Consider the following 22,530-nt stretch of genomic DNA (forward strand, 5'->3'; position numbering starts at 1 on the left):
TACGTATCGGCCTAAACTGAGGAAAAAAAATGTTTTTATATATGTTTTTGGGGGATATTTATTACAGCAAAAAGTAAAAAATATTGCTTTTTTTTCAAAATTGTTGCTCTATTTTTGTTTATAGCGCAAAAACTAAAAACCGCAGATGTGATCAAATACCACCAAAAGAAAGCTCTATTTGTGGGGAAAAAAGGACGCCAATTTTGTTTGGGAGCCACGTCGCACGACCGCGCAATTGTCTGTTAAAGCGACGCAGTCCCGAACTGTAAAAACACCTTGGGTCTTTAGGCTGCATATTGGTCCGGGGCTTAAGTGGTTAACTTGGTTAACAGATGTTCTTTATAACCTTTTTCAAGGAATCTCTTAATGAGTACTTCTGCTTGTATGTCAAAATCTTCCAATCGTCGACAGTTTCTCCTAACCCTCAACAGTTGTCCTTTGGGGATATTACCTATCCACTGAGGATGGTGACAGCTGGAAGTAGGTATATATCCATTTCTGTCGGTTTTTTTGAAGAATGTTTTTGTGCAAAGTTCCCCGTTATCCTTGAAGATCTGCAAATCCAGATAATCTGTAAAGGTTATACCAAATCTGTTATTGTTGAGTTCCTGTATGAAAGTTTTCAGGCTATCTTCTGTCCCGTCCCAAAGGATGATAAGATCATCAATGTATCTTCTATAGTGTCGTAACTGAGGTATATTCTGCCCGTAGATGTGTTCCGCCTCCCACATATCCATGAATAGATTAGCGACACTCGGGGCGTAGCGAGCCCCCATCGCTACGGCCTTTTTCTGCACATAGAACTGTTTCTTGTACCAAAAATGGTTATTGGCCATAGCCATCTTCAGGCCCTCTAGTATACTTTTGCTGTTTTGCACATATTTTGGATCACAACCTATCTAGGTTTTTCTGTCGTTTGAAATCACTTTTGTGTTTTTTATTGATTAGCACGTATTTGGCTAGGGCTGACCTGCACAGTGGCCCGGAGGACACAGCACACTATTAGCCTGCACAGTGTCCTGGAGCACACGCCATTATTTTGTATTCATTTATATTTTTCGTTAGCACTTTGTTCTTTTGAAAACATAAGTTTACAGCGCAATAGGCTCTGAACCACTACCCGCTTGCACAGTGTCCTGGAAGACACTCAAACACCCCCTATTATTTATATATTCTAAATATACATTTTCCTCTCAAACACGTCCATTACTGGGGAATAGTCTTGGATTTTCTAGAATTTATGCATTAATTGCACTCAGCACTACTTAGTGGTTATAAACTATATTTGTATAATAGCTATTTACACAACACTCTCTGATGCAATCATTTGAATAGGAAAGGTTTACACAGGATACCATTAGATCAGAAATTTAACCCATTAGCTGTCTTCTCATTTTTTGGATATATATATTCTCTCACCGGAAGAACCAATACACCATTGGGTCACCAGTGTCTATTAAAAGCAATAATAGAGGGCAGCACCTGGACACTTGGACGCAACAGTGTGTAGGTTTAGGAGACCCATCTCTATTGGTCCCTCCTAACAACTGAAGCTCCCCTACAAATACTTCACATTATATAGGACATCTTGTGGAACTCACTAATAAGCAAAAGCAGCGCCACCATCCCTTCACTTTTTCCATAGATATTAGCTTGTAAACAGTATTGCATAGTAGAGGAGTATTGTTAATATCTGATAATTAGAAGCTGTGAGTAGAGAAAATAAAAATTAAGAGTTAATATTTATCTGAAATGTAGGTGTGAATTGAATTTAGGTAAATTGCATTGGAGCCAATAGAAAGGGCACAACTCAGGTAGTCCTGGTAGCAAAATGTCCCCATTGCAGCCAGTGTCCCCATATTGCAGCCAGTGTCCCCATATTGCAGCCAGCGTCCCCATATTGCAGCCAGCATCCCCATATTGCAGCCAGCGTCCCCATATTGCAGCCTACCTGTGCTGGGTAAGGTAGAGGAGAGGAGCCGGAGCCGCCGCCTGGTTGTTCAAAGCGCGGGGAACATAACAGCTTTCAATCCAATAGCTGTGTTCCCCGCCGCGAGCCGTCATATACAGCCCCTCCCCCCTTGTCCGGGAAACTTTGATAGACAGATCACCCGTCTAATCCCGGGATGGGTGATCTGTCTATCAAAGTGCCCGGACAAGGGGGAGGGGCTGTATATGACGCCGCACGGCGGGGAACACAGCTATTGAATTGAAAGCTGTTATGTTCCCCGCGATTTTAACAACCAGGCGGCGGCGACGACAGCAGCGGCGACTCTCCTCTCTCACCCCCCCTGCTCCCAGGCAGCCCACACTCGCCAGCCCTCAAAATGTACTCGCAAAATACGAGCAGGCGAGTGTAAATTTTGAGGGATGATCTAATATACAATATACTTTCTGACCAGGTCACTGTAACATGACATTCTGAACATACAAATTTAAAGTAAATATAATACTGTTTGCTTCACAAAATAATTTACATGAACCAATTTTTACTGATAGGACCTTCCTTTGTGCACTGGTGCGCAGTCATGTTGGAACAGGAAGGGGACATCCCCAAACTGTTTCCACAAAGTTGGGAGCATGAAATTGTCCAAAATGTCTTGGTATGCTGATGCCTTAAAAGTTCCCTTCACTGGAACTAAGGGGCCAAGCCCAAACCCTGGAACCAACCCCACACCATAATCCCCCATCCACCAAATAATTTGGACCAGTGCACAAAGTAAGGTCCATAAAGACATGGATTAGCGAGTTTGGGGTGGAGGAACTTGACTGGCCTGCACAGAGTCCTGAACACATCCCGACAGAACACCTTTTGGATGAATTAGAGGCTGTGAGACATTCTTTCTCGTCCACATCAGTGCCTGACCTCACAAATACGCTTCTGGAAGAATGGGTTAAACATTCCCATAGACACACTCCTAAACCTTGTGGAAAGTCTTCCCAGAAGAGTTGAAGCTGTTATAGCTGAAAAGGGTGGGCCAACTCAATATTGAACCCTTCCGAACTAAGACTGGGATGCCATTAAAGTTCATGTGTGTGTAAAGGCAGACATTCCAATACTTTTGGTAATATAGTGTAGGGCATGCCCAAGTCATTCATTAGAGATAATTGTATGTTTTAGAATGTTATTTCAATTTTGATAGTCGTTATTAGGAGCTAAAATGCATTACTTGTACAAGTATTTTGTATTTTTTTATTTAACATAAGATACTGGCAATAAGGTTGATTCAAGTCAAGTCACATTCGTTATAACAGTTATTGGTCAGTATCAAAATATGATCTTTGAGGTTCCAATTTGGAAAACTGACACATGTCCACTTATTTGGAAGCAGAAATATAGAACTTCCTATGCTTATCTCTATGATGAGTATTTCCTAAACTGACTACACATATGTCAAAGTTGACATATCCTTTAAATAGATATCCTTTTGATTTACTAACATTCATGTAATGCAAAGTTCTACCTGACTGAATATAAATTGAACAGTCTTTAGGTGGGCCCTTGCACTGCATAGGTATGGGTACATCCAAAGACAATTGTACACAGATTGTCTAATCACATTGACCACAGCTTAGAAAAATAATAGGTGAATTATAAATAAATATAAGGCAAGAAACAGAGATAGTGCACAAAAACTTTACATGCAGTGCTCCTTGTCAGAAAGGGGCAGAGGGATGTGGAATGTTCACACCATAGGTGTGCGCAGCTAATTACATTAGGGTGTGCACCCCAAAGCTCAAACACACATATATATATATATATATATATATATATATATATATATATATATATATATATATATATATATACAGGGCTCAAAATTTCAAGTCCTGAGCTACTAGCCAGGCCTCAAGAGTTACTCGCCACCAGTTGCCCCACCTAATTCATACACTGCCCTGCGCCTAATTGCACCCGTAAACACGCCCTCGTAGATTATCTCATGGAATGACAATGTTTTATGCAGAATCAAGTTACAAAATTAAATATTACCAACAACAACTTTAACAAAATGTGACAGGGCACTGGAGGCAGACCAGAGGGACAGGGCACTGGGGGCAGACCAGAGGGACAGGGCACTGGGGGCAGACCAGAGGGACAGGGCACTGGGGGCAGACCAGAGGGACAGGGTACTGGGGGCAGACCAGAGGGACAGGGCACTGGGGACAGGGCACTGGGGACAGACCAGAGGGACAGGGCACTAGAACTGGGTCTCTTCCCCATTCTCTTGCTGTCTCCTCTGCAACTCCCATCCATCCTCTCTCTCTCTCTCCCATTCATCTCATCATCAGGAGCCTGTGTGTGCGGCTCCACGCTTGCATGTCCCCACTTCCCCCTTGTATTCAGGCTGGCAGAGAGGAGAGGAGCTGCAGCACAGCGGGAGGGAGTACAATCCAGCGCTGAGATCCACACAACTGCACAGCCATTGACACCATAGCACAGCACACACTGACAGCGCACAGCACACATTGAGACCAGTCTGCTCACAGTGCTCAGGCTAAACTTACATAGAGCACAAGGAGAAGAAAACTGCACAAACTAGAAGGCTGCCGCTCTCATGTCAGGGCAACTTTCAGTGAGCGCTGCACCAGAGTGGTAATTTTTGCAATCCTCCACCTCACTCATTACTTTCTGCTCTCCAGCTACATTGGTCGGGCCCGGGGGAGAGGGGCAGGCTCAGAGAGGTCATACTGTTGGGTCCCATGGCTTAATGAGAATTGTAGGGAGAGCACCTGTGTACTGCTCTGCCTGTGCGCGGCTCAACAGACTACTTTTCCCGAGCATGCACCTTTCCTCTTCGGCCGCCAATCTCATCGGGACTCTAAGTGTAGGCACAGATTGGAGGGAGATTGGTCATGCAGCCCTGTCATCACTTGCCCCCAGCTTAAATCCACTCGCCTGCTAGCATTTGGCGAGTGGATTTAAGCTTTAATTAATGGATTTAAATTTTGAGGGCTGTGTGTGTGTATATATATATATATTTAGTAGGGCAATTGACAGTGTCAGCAGAACAGTTGATGGTGTCAGTGGGCAGGGAATGTTTTCAGTAGTTTATTTTTATTTTATTACTTTTTACAATTTATTTTTTTATTTTATTTTTTACAGTAAATTTTTATTATTTTCTTTTACAATTTTTTTAGGAGCACCATTGGGGGGGGGGGGCTTTGGTGAGATATCAGGGGCCTAAACAGACCCCTGATATATCACTTTTAAAACAGAGAAAGGGGCTGAGGACAGAGATTCCTTTCTCTGCAGCCAAGGAGCAGGGGGAATCTGTGCAGCACAGGGTGATTAGGGTGTGCCTGTGCGCACGCCTACGGTTCACACAATGATGTTAATGTTTAATTTACAAAGTAAATGTTCACCAATTTCAGCTAGTGCCTAGTTAATAAGATGTAGTTGTGTTCGATTATCCATTCATGTGCAAGTACAATTTCAGTTGTTTTCATTTTTTTCCTTGCACATGACTGGGTATTCAGAGAAGCAACCTCTCCTCTCACTAAAACATTACTGAAAGTTTGGAAAGTGTAATTTCACTTTGCACAATAAATGTTAAAGTGGTTGTAAACCCCAAAAAAACATAAAAAATTAAATAAAAACCTGCAAGACAAAGGCATATTGAGCTAGTATGACTTGCATACTAGCTCATTATGAATTACTTACCTTAGATCGAAGCCCCCGCAGCGACCCTCGTTCCCCTCCGACGCCGCTGACATGATACCAGGAGTGACTTCCAGGTATCGCCGCTCCGGCGATGTGACTGGCCGGAGGGGCGATGACGTCACTCCCGCGCATGCACGCAGAACCGGCACTATCCCATTCAAGACCGGCACGCTCAGTACGCCTGTGCCATTGTCTACGGTGTGCATACGCCGTAGAAATCGGTGCCTGATTTTCTGCACATATATCATCTACCAAGTAGGTTAAGGAGATATTGCAAACACCTACAGGTAAGCCTTTAAGGATCACTAAAGGAATTTTTTTTTTTTTGCTAAATAGCTTCCTTTACCTTACTGCAGTACTGGTTTCATGTCCTCATTGTTCGTTTTTGCTTTGAAGTTGCTGTAATTCTGCTGTGATCTCCACACTTCCTGCTTGTCTGGCTCCTTATAACCATGGTACTGGGAGCTTTTCACGGTGGTCTAAGCTGTCATTACTGTGTGTCTAAAACTTAACAGAACCAATCAGATTCATTTTAAAAACAAAACACTGCCCTGGATTTGTTTGTTTTTGTTCTGTGTCTCTCTTTACTTCACAGAAACATGAAACCAGTTTAAAACCGAAAGTGAAACTAGAGGCACATTATATGATTGAATTTAATCTATTTTTAATCATTTTTAAAAGGAATCAGTTAACTTTTATGTCTCTATACCCTGTAAACAGTCATTTCAGCAAAACAATTTTTTTCCTTTAGTGACCCTTTAATGTAGTCTTAACTGTAGGTGCAAGTAGTATCAGAGGGTTTACAACTACATTAACCACTCCTCATTAATTCTCCTTCGGGCCTATTCTGGCACTTCTCTCCTTCATGTAAAAATCACAATTTTTTGCTAGAAAATTTATCAGAACCCCCAAACATTTATATATTTTTTTAGCAGACACCCTAGGGAATAAAATGGCGGTCATCGCAACCTTTTTTCTCGCACGGTATTTGCGCAATCATTTTTCAAACGCCTTTTTTGGGAAAAACGGTTTCATGAATTAAAAAAATAACAAAACAGTAAAGTTAGCCCAATTTTTTTGTATAATGTGAAAGATGATGTTACGCTTAGTAAATAGATACATCATGCTTTAACCCCTTCCCTACCGGCGCATTGTAAAATGACGCCGGCAGGAACCCTCCCTTGATCCAGGTGGACGTCATATGACGTCCTGTGTTCCCGGTGATTTCAGGCGCGCGCGGCACCGCTCGTGGCCCGGTGCGGTTGCCCATCGGTCAGCGGTGAGGAGACCAATGTGTGTTCCCAGTACAGAGGAACACACATCGGTCTCCTCCCCTTGTGAGTCCCCTCCCCCCTACAGTTAGAACACACCTTAGGGAACATATTAACCACTTCAGCGCCCCCTAGTTAACCCCTTTCCTGCCAGTCACATTTACACAATAATCAATGCACATTTATAGCATTAATCGCTGTATAAATGTGAATGGTCCCAAAAACCTGTCAAAAGTGTCTGATGTGTTCGCCGCAATGTCACGGTCACAATAAAAAATCGCAATTTGCCGCCAATACTAGTAAAAAAATTATTAAAATAAAAATGCCATAAATCTATCACCTATTTTGTAGACGCTATAACTTTTGCGAAAACCAATCAATATACGATTATTGCGATTTTTTTTTACCAAAAATATGTAGAACAATACGTATCGGCCTAAACTGAGAAAAAAAAGAATATAAAAAAAATTGTGATATTTATTAAATAAAAAAGTAAAAAATTGTGTTTTTTTTTTTAAATTGTCGCTGTTTTTTTGTTTATAGCGCAAAAAATTAAAACCGCAGAGATGATCAAATACCACCAAACAAAAGCTCTATTTGTGGGGGGGTACAGTGTTGCATGACCACGCAATTGTCATTCAAAGTGCAATAGCGCTGAAAACTAAAAATTGGTCTGGGCAGGAAGGGGGTGAAAATGCCCTGTATGGAAGGGGTTAAAATTGCGCACACTCATGGAATGGCGGCAAACTTTGTTACTTAAAAATCTTCATATGCGACGCTTTAATTTTTTTTACAGGTTACTATTTTCGAGTTACAGAGGAGGTTTAGTGCTAGAATTGTTGCACATGCTCTAACGCACATGACAATACCTCACATGTGGGGTTTGAACAGAGTTTACATATGTGGGCTGGACTTACATGTGTGTTCGCTTCTGAGCGCGAGCTACCTGGACATTGGCGTTTAAAAAATATATATATATTTTTTTTATTTTACTTAATTTCTTTTATTTTTACACTTTTTTTTTTTAAATGTATCACTTTTATTCCTATTACAAGAAATGTAAAAATCCCTTGTAATAGGAATCACTGTGACAGGTCCTCTTTATGGAGAGATGTGGGATCAATAAGACCCCACATCTATCCTCCAGGCTTGAAAGCATGAGATCGTGAAAACAAATTCACAGATTTCATGCCGACAGCCGTGATTGCGGCTTTGTTTACTTCCGGGTACCCTGCGTTACGTCACAACGTCGCGCCCATCTGGTCACCAGTCATCTCTATCGTTGTGAGCCGGCGCCAGCCGATTCGTTCTCTGGGCCCCCGATGGCACGGGAGAGCCCGGAGAAGCACCGGATGGTGGCAGGAGGGGGGGACGTCCCCTCCTGCTGCCTATAAGAACAATCAAGCAGCAGAACTGCTGCTATGATCATTCTTATCGTGCACAAAATCGCTGGCAGAAGACGGTGATATCTGAATGATGCCTGTAGCTGCAGGCATCATTCAGATATCACCACTGAAATTCGAGGACGTCATATGATGTCCTCTGGGGACAAGTGGTTAAAGAGGAACTGCAGTCTTCTCACATAATTTGTAATAAAAACATCGTTGCCATTCTGAAGCTTCCCTCCAACCACTTTGCATATTATTTTATATATGTAGCAGTTGGGTTGCTACTAGTTACTATCATACACACATAGTCACCCTGCTGCCAGACTTCCATACATCACTCTCCAGTAGACAATGAACAGTCATGTGAGTTGTTTTGTTTTTGTTTATATGGGGGATATAACTTGGTTGGGATGCCCATAGAACAGATTACATTTGCCATGTTATAGCGGTTGCATTTTAAACTGGAAATGCTCATTGTGACTTTGCTGATTAACTTGAAGAATTGCTATAGCGGTTGCTCCTTGCATATTCTAAATAGAGCACTTAGAAAAAAATGATGGACTCTAACCTTGACAGACTTGAACTTTACACTTCTCCTCTGCACAACTCATGCAGATTGTTACTCCTCCTCTGCACAACTCCTGCAGACTGTTACTCCCAGGACTCTTCTCCTCTTGCACAAACTTCCCTGTCACAGCGTTAGTCTTTCCGCCCCATCATCTTGAACTGTACCAGACATCACTCTGAATAATCCCTAGCTTTTGCTGAACTTGCTGAATTCTGATAGGCCTCAGGCCACAGCGATTTGTCACAGAACCCTACAGTCTCTCCTCTGGCCTTGCACCCAGCTCCCCTAGCATGCCTCTTCCAGATATCCACTGTGCCTCACTCACCGAACTTCTCCTGCCCTAAATCCTTCTTAGAGAATTTTCCCGGGCCATGCTTACCAACTGCTTCTCCAGCTCCTGTTCCAGGACAACTCTCCATGACCGTATAAGGAGAAGCTCCCTCCCAGCTCCCGAGCTCCTCCACCGAGGCCTACACCCCCCACAGATGGGGGTTTGCCTCCTGCTGCAGTCTAACACTCCATTCTTCAATTCACCCAGCCGACAACTTCCCACCAGTGGGCTGGACCTGAGTTTATGTAGAAGGCCTGCCCCCTGCCAATCCTAGTTGGGTATTGGTCGGGGCTCATCACATGAACTCCCTGTCACTCCAATTCCCAGCCCTGCCCCTTTTCCAGAACATTCTCCCTGGAAGCAGGGGAGGCGCCCAAGAACTAAAAGACAGGTACAAAAACATACTAGGGGGGCATACCCTAATCAGAGGATACCAGAATGCCCCTGTGCCGTAAAAAAAATCCACATTGCCCCACTTACAAGATGAGGATCTGTCTGACTCTGAAGATTATGTCTAAGAAGAGACACTGAAAAATCACAAAGTGGAAAAAGCACCACCCACATCAAAGCAGCCTGTCTTTCGGTTTCTTTCAAAATGCCACTGAAGACCCAGGCAAAGCATCTCCCCAAACAGGCAGCATAGAGCAGGAGATCATTCTGACTGGTAATCCGATGCACACAAACCAATTTTCTATGGTCTTCTCCCTGGCCTCAGTGGTCTGTTGTTCCTTAGAGTCCATTTTGTATTTTTAAACACTTAACCTCCTTAGCGGTATTCCCGAGTCTGGCTCGGGGGGAATTTTTCATACCAAAAGCGGTATCCCCGAGCCAGACGGGATTGCATTGCAGGATACAGGGGGAAGTTACTTACCTTGTCCCTGGATCCTGCGATGTGTCCCCTCTGTGTGTGCGGGCTTCTCCGCTGTGTCTCCTTGCTAAATTCACAGGAGGCCTGTTCTGCATACTGCATAGTGCTCTGGATGGTGGTCTGAGGAGGCCTGTAATGTTGCGTAAATGTTGAGTAAAATGGAAAATACCGCGCTAACCTAATGTGAGACCAAAACAAATCTAAAAGAAAAACAGCAGCAACAGCTCAAACGTGAGATAAACCACATCTAGAAATGCAAATGTTGTAATATAAGGAGCTGCGCTCAAATTGAAAAATAAAATAAACCAGTGATAGTGATAAAGGAGAATATTGCAATCAGTGACCACTCAGAAAAATACAAAAAATGAATAAATAGTCCTCAAGGGGTCTATGGAGCAAACCAAAAGTCCATAAATTAACTCAAATTAATTCGTAGATCACCACTTGTTGAGTAGATGTGAGAGAAATGAGTACTCAATAATAACACCACCAGCACACGTGTACCTCCACCACACAGATTGCGTGCTTACCGAAAGGCAAGCTCACTGTAGCCTGTAAAGAGAGAGATCATCTTTCACTAATTCATTTTAGTTCATTTATGGACTTTTGGATTACTCCATATTTTTCTGAGTGGTCACTTAATGCAATATTCTCCTTTATCACTATCACTGTTTTATTTAGTTTTTTTATTTTGAGCGCAGCTCCTTATATTACAACAAATGCTGCAGAGTACTCTGGATAGTGGTCTGAGAAAGCCTGTAATGCTACATAGTGCTCTGCACAATGGTTTGAGGGGGCCTGTAATTCTGCATAGTGCTCTGGACGGTGGTCTGAGGAGGCCTGCAATTCTTCATACTGCATAGTGCTCTGGACGGTGGTCTAAAGGAGGCCTGTAATGCTGCATAGTGCTCTGTACAGTGGTCTGATGAGGCCTGTAATGCTGCATAGTGCTCTGGACGGTGGTCTGAGGAGGCCTGTAATGCTGAACAGTGCTCTGGACGGTAGTCTGAGGAGACCTATAATGCTGCATAGTGCTCTGGATGGTGGTCTGAGGAGGAGGCCTGTAAGGCTGAATAGTGTTCTGGACGGTGGTCTGAGGAGGCCTGTAACACTGCACAGTGCTGGATGGTGGTCTCAGGTCTGAGGGATGGCCTGTAATGCATAGTACCCTGAATGATGCCACTGCCAAGAGGAGGCCTGTAATGCTGCACAGTGCTGGATGGTGGTCTGAGGGATGGCCTGTAATGCACAGTGCCCTGGATGCCACTGCCAGTGGTCAGAGGAGGCCTGTAATTCTGCACAGTGCTGGATGGTGGTTGTCTGAGGGATGGCCTGTAATTCACAGTGACCTGAATGCCACTGCCAGTGGTCAAAGGAGGCCTGTGTATTGCACACACAGTGCTGGATGGTGGTCTGAGGGGAGGCCTAAGGCCTGCTGTAGTTGTAATGTACTACACACTCACAGTCTGCTCTTCTCTCTGCTCTGGACGTGGGTGCCTTGCTGACGGTCGTCTGATGAGTCGAGACTCGGGAGCGGGACAGTCTCGTCAGGACTCTGGAGGCCTGACTGTCTGTAATGTACACTGCACAATGCTGCTCTGGTCTCTGGCAGTCAGGTGCACACAGTCGTTTGCTTGCTGCGAGCGGAAGCAGGCGGAGCTCCAATAAAAACTGAAGTTAGTTCACATGGGTAAACGTCCATCCTTGCCATTTTCGTCCTGTTTTCACTCATTAACTAAAACAGATCATTTTGTCATCAGTGGACGAAAATGTGCTGTACTTTTCGTCTGTTTTTTTTGACTGTAAAAATGCTGCAGATGAAAAAGTTTTCGTAGATAAAATTAGCCCAAGTCTGAGCTTTAAGCATGTAATTGGTGCTAGTATGTCATCATCTTGAGCTGTGGACATGGGGAATAGACTCCCTCAAGAGCTGGTTCTGGCCAGCTCAGTAGATTGCTTTAAAAAAAGCCTGGATACTTTCCTAAATGTACATAATATAACTGGGTACTAACATTTATAGGTAAAGTTTATCAAGGGAATTTCCGATTGTCTATTGGGGGATCAGGAAGGAATATTTTCCCCTGTTGGAGCAAATTGAATTATGTTTTTCTGGGTTTTTTGCCTTACTCTGGATCAACTGTGGGTATAGGATTGTGTATATAGGATTGTAAGATTTTTTTAGGATGTTTATTCCCCTTCTATTAATTGAACTAGCTGGACTTGTGTGTTTTTTCAACCTAACTATGTAACTATATCTTACAGTTTTTCAGGACTCCTCAAGTATTGTGTTCATGCTTTGTTTGTCGTACATCACTTCATGTAACTTTCTTTTAAACTTTCTCAAGATTTTCTTTAAGAGCCGGTTCACACTGGGGCGATCTGGGATCCGACTTCAAGTCGCCCCAAGTTGCCCCAAGTCACTCAGTCGAGAAAATGAATGGAAGTGAATGGGAGCCGTCTTAATGTACACTGAAGTCACTCCGACTCCACAAAAGGTTCCTGTACTACTTCATTCCGACTTCTAGGCAACTTGTACCCATTAATTTCAATGAAAGTCGCCTCAGAAGTCTGATCACTGTCTTAACTGAAGCAACAATACAGGAAGATAACGTACATTTCTCAGGCAAACCCCTCCCTCCCCCCCTCCCCCCACAGAGCTGATTGTTGTTTGATTGGCCACTGCAAAGCCTTCTGTCCTGGAGGCGACTTGAAGTTGCCTTGTACTGTCCTGGGGGCAACTTGAAGTTGCCTTGTAAGTTGATTTATACTCAAGTCGTGTCCAAGTTGCCTCCCAAAGTCGTGCTGGAAGTCGTGTTGCCCCTGTGTGGATGGGCTCTTATGCAGCCCATGTTTTGCAAGCATTTACTGTATAAACCATGTTTAATAATTCAGTATGAATTATGCTGAGTAAATTGTACTCTTTCCCTGAGTAATTATTATCATGGTCCTTTTTATAAGCTTTAGAAAGTTCTAAATTGCTTTAAAGGTAAAGTGGTTAGTGATGTGTAAGTTCCAGTGGCTAATGTGAAAGCTTTCATTTTGCATTAATTCAAGGCTAGTTGCAGAAAACTAAGCATTAACATATTTTCTGTGTACATTATCATATTAAAAAAAAACAGCTATTAGGAGCAGTGCTTTGAACAGGACAAAAGTTCATTATAATTCCAACACAGTGAATGACCAACAGCATTGTAAGAAGCATTGTACTGAGACTATTAACCACTTACCCCCCGGACCATATTGCTGCCCAAAGACCAGAGTACTTTTTGCGATTCGGGACTGCGTCGCTTTAACAGACAATTGCGCGGTCGTGCGACGTGGCTCCCAAACAAAATTGGCGTCCTTTTTTTCCCACAAATAGAGCTTTCTTTTGGTGGTATTTGATCACCTCTGCGTTTTTTATTTTTTGCGCTATAAACAAAAATAGAGCGACAATTTTGAAAAAAATGAATATTTTTTACTTTTTGCTGTAATAAATATCCCCCAAAAAATATATAAAAAAACATTTTTTTTCCTCAGTTTAGGCCGATACGTATTCTTCTACATATTTTTCGTAAAAAAAATCGCAATACGCGTTTATTGATTGGTTTGCGCAAAAGTTATAGCGTTTACAAAATAGGGGGTATTTTTATGGCATTTTTATTAATATTTTTTTTACTAGTAATGGCGGCGATCAGCGATTTTTTTTTTCGGTATTGCGACATTATGGCGGACACTTCGGACATTTTTGACACATTTTTGGGACCATTGGCATTTTTATAGCGATCAGTGCTATAAAAATGCATTAGATTACTATAAAAATGCCACTGGCAGTGAAGGGGTTAACACTAGGGGGCGGGGAAGGGTTAAGTATGCCTGGGTGTGTTCTTACTGTGGGGGGGGGTGGCCTCACTAGGGGAAACACTGATTTTCTGTTCATACATTGTATGAACAGAAAATCAGCATTTCCCCTGCTGACAGGAACGAGAGCTGTGTGTTTACACACACAGCTCCCGTTCCCCGCTCTGTACCGAGCGATCGCGTGTGCCCGGCGGCGATCGCGCCCGCCGGGCACACGCACGGGAGTCGGGGGCGAGCGGGGAGCGCGCGCGCGCGCCTCCGGCGGCGCGCACGCGCCCCCTAGTGGCGGCTATACGATAGGACGTATAGCTACGGGCTCTCGCCCAGGAGAGCCGACCTGCCGCCGTATAATGACGGTGCGCGGTCGGCTAGTGGTTAAACAGCAAATAAATTCTCAGAGCGTGCAATTGCATGTGAATTACCTTTTTTTTATTTCTTTGTCATTTGCAAGAATGCATTATTTTTGTTTAGCATTAGGGACTTTGTATATTGCTATGACTCAAAACAAAGACAGAAATAATAATACTATACCTTCAACCATGTACTGTTCCTTGATAGACATGTTTTTCTAATTTATTATACTAAAGAGAATCCAGTCAGAAATGGTAAGAAGAGGTGCCAACGATGCAGTCTTACACTTAAAATGTATTTGTTGTATTATGAATGTGCTGCATTCCCTTGGCTCTATGAACTCCAAACTTAAAGCTTAAAGCACAAGTTAGCCTAAAGAACAGGTTTCGGTACACTCCTGTATGCCTGAATAAGAAACACCTATTTTAATAATTTCTCTGCACTATAAATTGGACGGTAGTGGCTATTCTGTTCTCTCTCCATCTAACATAACAATCAGCAGTGATTTTTCACAAATGCATGCTGCTTGTTAAGGGTTTGATTTACCAAAAGAATAGAAGCTGTTCATTTTGTAATCAATGTGAAGTTATGACTACTGAGTTACATAGTGTAATAAAAGAAAAAAATGTCCTTATAATTTAAGTTTGACTTGCTTGAGAAGATAGATTACATGGGTAAGTTTCATTGTTACTCCCCTATACACAGAATACTGCTTTGAAAATAACCCTCCTTTTCATATAATGCACAAAAAAAATGAATGTCACCAAAAAAGTTTTATTTACTAAAATAGACTATTTTTGAAATTACTCAAGCTGACTGAAGTGTGTTGGTCCCAAAAGCTGGTGTTACAGTCAGGCTCTCTTAGTCTTTTAATATCCATTTTTGGTAGGTAAAGTGTCATTCCTTCTCTCTAGAAGATTGTGAAAGACTAACAAAGACATGGCATTAGCTGTTCTTTACAGAGGAGTGTAAACATAGGTGTCTCAAGGAGAGTTTAATGCTCCTCTGACTTTTCAAACACAGACAATGAGAGTGCCTTATGTACTATAAGGCCTCTTTCACACGGGCGGATAGAATGGTGCTTTTTGCTGCAGATTTTCTCTTTTTCTACCGCAGCTGAAAGCACACAATGCTTTCCGATGGCCCCATTCACACACTGCGCTTAGCGGCTTTTTCAATACATGAGGTTTGGTGCAGATAGAAAAAATAGATTTGACTGCGTCCAGGAACGATTTTACGCAGCTATCTGCACATAACTGCAGGTAATCGCAGTGCACTGTGTCAGCTGCGGATAGAACAAAAGAAAAAACAACAGGACACATCAAAATAAAAACGGTTGCTATGGGGATGACAATAATGGCCAACCGCAGCTAAATGTAGCTGCATGTAAACGCAGATAATCGCAGTGTACAAATGCAGCCGATCGCTGTGCCTGGAGTCTTGAATTTCAAAAGAAAGAAACATGCTTTTAACTGCGGCAGAACAGCCGTCTGTGTGAAAGGCGCCTAAGGCACTATCATTGTCTGTGTTTAAAAAGTCAGAGGAGCATTAAACTCTCCTTGAGACACCTATGTTTAGATGAAAAATATAATTAATTCCATAACCTATCCCTGTCACACACAACACTGCCATTTTTTAAAAGCACATTTTTTAGGCTGGGTTCACACTAGAACACGCATCGGTTCACAGCAGGTGTTCGATGCGTCCCCATTCACTGTTTCAGGTCCGATTTCAGCCCAAAATTTGGGCTGAATTCGGATCTGAAATGGACCAGAAGACACACAGGACTCCTGTGCAATTCAGATGTGTGAACCGGCTTCATTGAAAACCGGTCCCAATCTCCTGCTATGCGAATTGGATGCAGGGAAACCAGAATGTAGCCTTAAAGTAAACATAAATACCCAGGGTTTAAGATCATATGGTAGTAAATTTTTTTTTTTTTACCATCAGAAATCTTTGTGTTATATTGCAGAAAATAGATACCACATTTATCATGAATGTGTGATATGGGAAGTGCTACGTAAATTGTTGGCACTATATAAAAATTTGTCATAAATAAAAATATGAATCATGCAGCACCCGGACTTTTGTATCTCACTACTGTTGATAACTTTGTTGTAGATTGTAAACATTAAATGTAAAAAAAAGCTTTTAAGGTCATTTTAAACATACAATATATTAGTCTATATTTATATGTCTATTAAAAAAAGGCATATGTACAGTATATGTATAGATATTGTAAAGTTGGGGGTTGTTTAGCTCAAGTGTAGCACCCGCTAGTGAGAACAGTCCACACCAGAAATTCTATTTTAGGGCTTGTTGGCCCACTTTTATTAAGAAAAGTTCAAGAAAACAAAAATCACAGGTTTTCCCTCACAGTGGGGTTTTCACCGTCCGTACAAAATAATAACTTAAGCCTCCTGGCTTATACATACAACAGTGCTGCTCAGGCCTTCCGCTTCAGGCTCTTGTCGGTTTCCTACAGACTAATCCCCTTTGCCAACACTGTCCATACAGGTAGCAGCCCCTCACTGCTCTGACCCTCAAAATTGGGTCTCTGACTTTCACTGTGCACACCTGCACTCTCTGGCTTCTCCCTTGCAAGCCTGGTCTCCTCGGGAGGGTGGAGCCCAGAATGCTGGTCCTGACTCTACTATCAGGCCCACACACACCTGAAAAATCAGTGTGCCGCTGAGTCTCAAAACCCGGATCTAGAACTGGGGATTTCATCCCACCCGGATCTCTAAGAAATCCCCAGGCTCCAGGTCCCAAAGTGAACTTTTGTAAATAATAAGGAAACTGAAAAGCCAGTTTCCTCCCAAACAAGCAAATACACTGGATCCCCTCAACCTGCCTGGTTGAGAATCCTGTATTCAGACACTGGTGGGGTACCACACTACCCCAATATATATATATATATATATATATATATATATATATATATATATACATATATATATATACATATATATATACACACTCACATGGTGGGGAAAATAATTATTTGATCCCCTCCAGATTTTGTAAGTTTGCCCACTTACAAAGAAATGGAGAGTCTATAATTGTTATCATAGGTGGATCTTAAATGATACAGACTGAATATCAACCAAAAATTCTGAAAAAATACATGATACAAATGTTTTAACCACTTAACAACCAGGCCAATTCTATAATTTCTCTCCTACATGTAAAAATCATATTTTTTTTTGCTAGAAAATTACATATAACCCCCCAAACATTATATATGTTTTTTTAGCAGTTTCATGCTTTAAAAAAACCTGTAAAGTTAGCCCAATTGTTTTGCATAATGTGAAAGATGAAGTTACGTAAACAGATACCTAATATGTCACGCTTCAATATTGCACACGCTCGTGGAATGGCGCCAAACTTCGGAACTTAAAAATCCCCATAGGCGACCCTTTAAATTTTTTTACTGGTTACATTTTTTGAGTTCTAAGGCTATAATTATTATTATAATTATTATCTAACGCAACACCCCACATGTGTGGTTTGAACACCGATTTCATATGTGGGCAGGACTTAAGTATGCATTCGTTTCTGCATGCAAACACGGTGACAGGGGCACTTTAAAAAAAAAAATATTGGTAATGTTACTTATAAAAAATATTTTGACACTTTAAAAAAAATAATAATAATCTGATCATTTTTATTCCAATTACAAGGAATGTACACACCCCTTGTAATAGTAATATGGCATGAGAGGACCTCTTTACAGTGAGATATGGGGTCAATAAGACCCAACATCTCATCTCTAGGTTTGGAAGCCTAAAATAAATTTAAAAAATGATCACCGCTTCACAGCCGAAGCAGCGCCGTTTTTTTTAATGCAGAGGCCGGGCATGACATCATAACATCGCACCCAGCCTGCGACGATCATAGAGACTCATCTCTATGATCAACATCCGGGGCCGGCGGATCCTGTCACCGACTCACCGATCGCACAGGTGAGTCGGTAGAAGCACCAGAGGGCGGCGGGAGGGGGGGCATCCCCTCTTGACACCCGTAAGAACAATCAAGCGGCAGAACAGCCGCTATAAATGTTCTTATGGTGTAGGGAAACGCCGGCTGAAAATGCCGATATCTGAATGATGCCTGTAGCTGCAGGCATCATTCAGATATATTTCCTTGGGAACATCTAAAAGAATAGGGCTCCCCAAAGGAACAATAGAGGGCTACTAATGGCTATATCGGACAATTCATTCATTTTATTAAATATATCAAAAGGCCAAATACAATATAAAAATTGGGACCAGGTTCCGTCTGTTTCTTAGTTTTTAAATTGAGATACATGAGAAGCAAGCTCTCTCTGCTGCGTGTAGCGGCTTTAGGTTTTGCGTAATGGATCTGCTTATGGGAGTATGCGCGTTCGCAAAACCTTCTATATAGATCTTTCCCTTCCTTATCCAGAACGGTGAATTTAGAGCAGTTTCGTTTGATCCTCATGAATTGACCGGTGGGGATCACATTTGAGGTACTGTACTGTGGAAGACAAAAAACGTCCTCCTATTCTCAGAGCCCCAAATGGAGGCAAGCGTACGCTGGAGCCCACGCTGCGCCCAAGGAGGTGCCCCTAAACTGCTGATAAAAACAGGAGGAGAATTGAAAGAAATTGTTAAACAGAGCAAACTGTAACAGATCGATCACAAATTCCTTTTGGTGACCAAATTGCGGATAATGTTTATCTAAGAAGGTTTTGACTGCTCTAATTCCACAATCATGCGGGATAGAGATATATAGTCACTCAACGTCAATTCCTATCAGCCATGCTTCACCTTCTATCTTCAAATCTGCAATCTTCACCAAAATGTGGCGTGTATCCTGCATGTACGATTATAGGACACATACCATCTCCTTTAGGAGAGAATCAAGACATCCACCTATCCTATCTAGGGGCCCACAAATCGCAGAAACTATAGGCCTTTCCAGTGGTTTTTCAAGGGATTTATGCACCTTGGGGATGCAATAGAAGGTGGGAATGTTAAAATCATCCACAGAAAGATATTCAAATTCACGTTTTACTAAAAGCCCAGCCTCAATTGCATCATCTAATCTACTATTAAGTTCACATACCACCTTAGGGGAGGGGTCATATTCGAGTCTGCGATATGTTTCAGAGTCTCCTAGAAGGCATTTAACCTCTGCCTCATAGTTTTTGTCGTCCACTAGGATGACATTTCCGTCTTTATCGCTTCTTGGCCTACTTCAATTCTTTCAGGGGTTGACGTTTAAGTTGAGTGAGGTTGTCCTGATTTTTTCCCTTCCAAGAGATCTTACCAAGATCACTTTGTATGATTTAAAGGAACATATAAACCAGCGATTTTTATTCAATGGAGGCATTTTTTTAAATTTAATGTTTAAACTCGCAAGTATCCTCTTTGGAGAATTATTTGCCAACGGGTCCTCATTTTCCTCTAATAGGGAATAGAAAATCTCAATCGCTTTTTGGTCGTCTGTGCCCAGCGAAGGTTCGGCAGTCCCTGCCGAGCTGCCCTGTTCATACAGAGACCTGAGGAATATCTTCCTTAAAAATAGCACAACATCTTTATACACAATAAATTTGTCCATATTACTCACGGGGGAGAATGACATCCCTGTTGTAGTAATTGGATGTGTCTTGAAGCTAGGGGAAATGATGACAGATTGATAACTTTCATATCAGAAGTGGTTATCGCTCCGTCTGTTGAATTTATCGATTATGGCTCCTCGTTCCTGATCTTGGAGCTTTCTCCTTTTTTTTGGTAGTCACCTGTTTTTTCTGAGACAGTGTGTTCTCCTGAGAGGGGACGTAAGCTGTACCGTCCTCTGTCCCCTCTTTCTCTAAAAAAAGTAACTGTTCTATGGGTGCTATCATCTGTTGGATCAATTGGAGATCTATCTTGTCTATTTCTAGATTGGGATCTAAATCCTCTTCTAGAGGAACCGCTTCTCCCCCTCCTTATAGTTAGGTCAAAGACCTGATCTTTCACAAAGTCTAATGCCGCGTGCACACGACCGTTTTTGGGTTCTAAAAAATGACGTTTTTTTTAATGCCATTAAAAACGATCGTGTGTGGGCTTTAGAGCATTTTTCACGATCTAAAAAATGCCCATTAAAAACTTCAAACATGCTCTAGTTTTTAACGTTGTCGTTTTTAAGGTTGTAAAAAAAGTCGTTCGCGAATAGGTATTTTCATAGAATGACGTCACCGTCGGAAGCATTGGCTTGTTCCGGGTTAATTTCGAGCATGCGCACTGGGATACCCCCACGGACGGCGCATGCGCAGTTCAAAAAAACGTTGTTTACGTCGGGTCACAACGTATTTATATAAAACACACCCCCATCACAGAGATTTGAATGCCGCGCCATTACGCCGCCAAAGATACACTACGCCGCCGTAACTTACAGCGTGGATTCTTTGTGGATTTGAAAAAAAATAGTAAGTTACGGCGGCGTAGTATATGTTAGATACGCTATGCCCAGCGGATAAATGCGCCGCTGTTCGTGGATCTACCCCATAATTTTTTAGAACCCGAAAAACGGTTGTGTGTACTGTACGTGGCATAAGAGATCTCTTCTGTATTCAGATTGTTTAGTCATCTTCAGGTTTTTTTGAGCCTTTTCTATTTCCTTTTTGAGGTATTCATTTTGTTTGGTAAACTGCCATGAACGTATAATCTGCTTTTTAGTCTGGGATGTAGCTGTGTTATTAGAACAATAGTCAACAAAGCAATTATACACCTGCTACTCCTCTTCACCCCCAGGGGGGCCACACATGCATAGATGTCCCATATTTTTTATAATATTAATTAAATGAGACTGCCGGGTATCTCTGCATGTGTGGTTATTTAGGCGTCAGGACCGTTTATGTTTATTGTTTGTTCACTGTTCGTATTTGTGTATAGGTTTTTTGTTTGTGCACCTTTTGTTATTTTTGGTTTAACGGTGCTACACCGACTGATATTAAACAAGACTATTTTTCTACAGCTCTTGCAATTAGAGTGATACTTTTTATATTGTATATGGTCTTTTGATATATTTAATAAAATTTATGAATTTTATATCCATGATCCACCATTGTCCGATATAGCCATTAGTAGCCCTCTATTTTTCTTTTGGGGAGCCAAAAAAAGCCAAGGAAATATCTTTTCATATACAGGTATTTTTTGTCTATGGCAATAACCTCTATACTGTAACAGCACTGGTGAAGGGAGTGAACCACAACTGTGGTTAGCAAGGATTTATTGCGCTTCCTTATGTGATAACTCAGTATTGGCCCCAGGCGTCACTCCTTGCATCAGGAGTTTGGGCGATCTCTACATCATCTTTCTGTCACATAAAGAAAGGCGTTGAGCTACTAAGGATTGACGCATTACTACATGCGACCAGAGCTTAGCGTTTAAAATTATAGTATGTACTAAAAGATTGCAATTCACAACTGTACGCTAGTGATTATGAGTATTACATAGCGTTGTGCATTAGGCGACTAAGGTAGAAGGTATAGAATACGTCAAACCTTAGCATAGAGAGTTTTAGGCAAACGTGTTCCGCAACTTTAGGGCATAGGCCCATATACAAGTAGCACTTATGTCAGCACGTAGTAAATATGCGTTGTAGCGACAACTGATAGTTGCATAAGAGTAGCAATTTATAGCTTAGGTACTTTAAGAGTACACATGGTAACTTGGAGTTGCTGCGACAACTATTAGAAGCGTATGAAAGGCAATATAACTCAGGTTATTATAGTTGCATCTATGAGGTGAATATTGCACGCATAATAGTAATTGCATGTGAGAGGCAATATAGCTCAGGTAATAGCAGTTGCATATATGAGGCGAATATTGCACAAGTAATTTGAGGGTAGCTGACCCTTTAAGGTACTCCTTAGCAAACAGTCCTTAGCACAGCAGTATATCCCAATAAGTATGTTATTATCCACAAGGCATATTTAGTAACACAATTGTATATTAGCGAATTGTCATCGCGCGAGCGCCGTATGCGTTCCAGAATGGAATTCGTAACGGCGCTGAAAAGGCCTGGTACAACAGGGAACAGGCAGCGCGATGGCGCCTGTTACATATACTGTACTGGGGAGTGGCAGTGGATCGGAGGTCAGCTTTATACAAGCAGATATACAGTGAAGGTTTGATCTTCTCTTTTTGTCCTTGTATCATTCAGATATACCACCACAAAGCGGCGAGAACCTTATATAATGGCCAGCAGTCGGCAAGTGGTTAAATTGAGTTGCAGTTCA

This window comes from Rana temporaria, chromosome 1 (assembly GCF_905171775.1).
Source record: "Rana temporaria chromosome 1, aRanTem1.1, whole genome shotgun sequence".
In the NCBI taxonomy this organism is placed as follows: Eukaryota; Metazoa; Chordata; class Amphibia; order Anura; family Ranidae; genus Rana; species Rana temporaria.